General features: G+C 48.4%; 1 protein-coding gene across 1 annotated transcript in view; it reads right to left on the reverse strand.

Annotated features, from left to right (window-relative positions):
- Positions 1-1282, reverse strand: part of FEM1B (fem-1 homolog B) — a 28676-nt gene that overhangs the window by 26937 nt on the left and 457 nt on the right.

Below are 1282 nucleotides of genomic sequence, written 5' to 3' on the forward strand. Positions count from 1 at the left end.
ATAGATTCAGTAGGATCAACTCTCCTAGGCCATATTAATGGGTATATGTAGGTCATAGGAAGCTGAATGAAATGACACATTGATATCTGTGATTCGATGTCTTATTCAAGAGAAATCCATATTTTAATATGCAAATTAGCTGTTCAGATCTATGGGCCAGAAGTAGATCTCCCTGAGAATCTGCTCCAAGAGTTTATTATTAGTGATGAGCGAATATACTCGTTTCTCAAGCACACTCGGGGGTCCTCCGAGTATCTTTTAGTGCTCAGAGATTTCGTTTTTCTCGCCGCAGCTGAATGATTTACATCTATTAGCCAGCATAAGTACATGTGGGGGTTGCTTGGTTGCTAGGGAATCCCCACATGTACTTATGCTGGCTAACAGATGTAAATCATTCAGGTGCGGCAAGAAAAACAATCTCCGAGCACTAAAAAATACTCGGAGGACACCCGAGCGTGCTCGAGAAAGCTCGAGTAACGAGTATATTCGCTCATCACTATTTATTATAACTGAAAGAAATGTTACCAGTGTAATGGCCGCTCTCTGCCCTCACTGCAGAGCTGTGTGATTGTACCGGACACATCTGCAGGTTCCAGCTCGCAGGCAGACAGAGCAATAATATAGCAGAGCTGCAGCAAATGAGTTTGTAAGAAAACAGTTCATTTCTCCTGTAACCAACTCCCCTTCATGTAAGATCTCTGGAGGCAGCGTCCTCTCCAGAGCCTGGAAGACGTCAGTAAGAAAACCGTGGATTTCTCCGGCATAAGACATCGGATCGCAGATATCAGGGCATCACTTTGCTCAGCTTCCTATGACCTACATGCCCATATAAATATTGTAGAACTCTTGGCACTCAGGCTGCTGTGCTGTAAGCAGGTAATCTTATAGTGTGCAGCCAATCTGAAAATAAAGACGACTTTTCGGTCGTACAATGACCTTCGTCAGTCGGACAGACTGCAGCGTGCACGGGGCCACAGGCAGAAGCGACCGCTCAGGATCAGCAGCCCCGGACAGACGGCTTAGGGGGCTCATCCTACCGACACATAAAATCTGCTACTAGAGAGAGAGAAATCTGCCCGGATCCCCAGCGGTTCTCCAACCTGGCTGCACTTTTTATGCGCAAAAAACAAATCAGAAACGCTGTGTGTGAACATCCCCATGTAGCCATGCACACGGACACCTCCGGCCTATCTGTGGGGGCCGTGCCCCGCCAGGACCGGGAGGCAGCAGGCATTAGCAGCGGCCGGTGCCCGCTCCGCCCTCCCCTCAGTGCCATCCTCAC

The sequence above is a fragment of the Ranitomeya variabilis genome, chromosome 5 (assembly GCF_051348905.1).
Source record: "Ranitomeya variabilis isolate aRanVar5 chromosome 5, aRanVar5.hap1, whole genome shotgun sequence".
NCBI lineage: Eukaryota > Metazoa > Chordata > Amphibia > Anura > Dendrobatidae > Ranitomeya > Ranitomeya variabilis.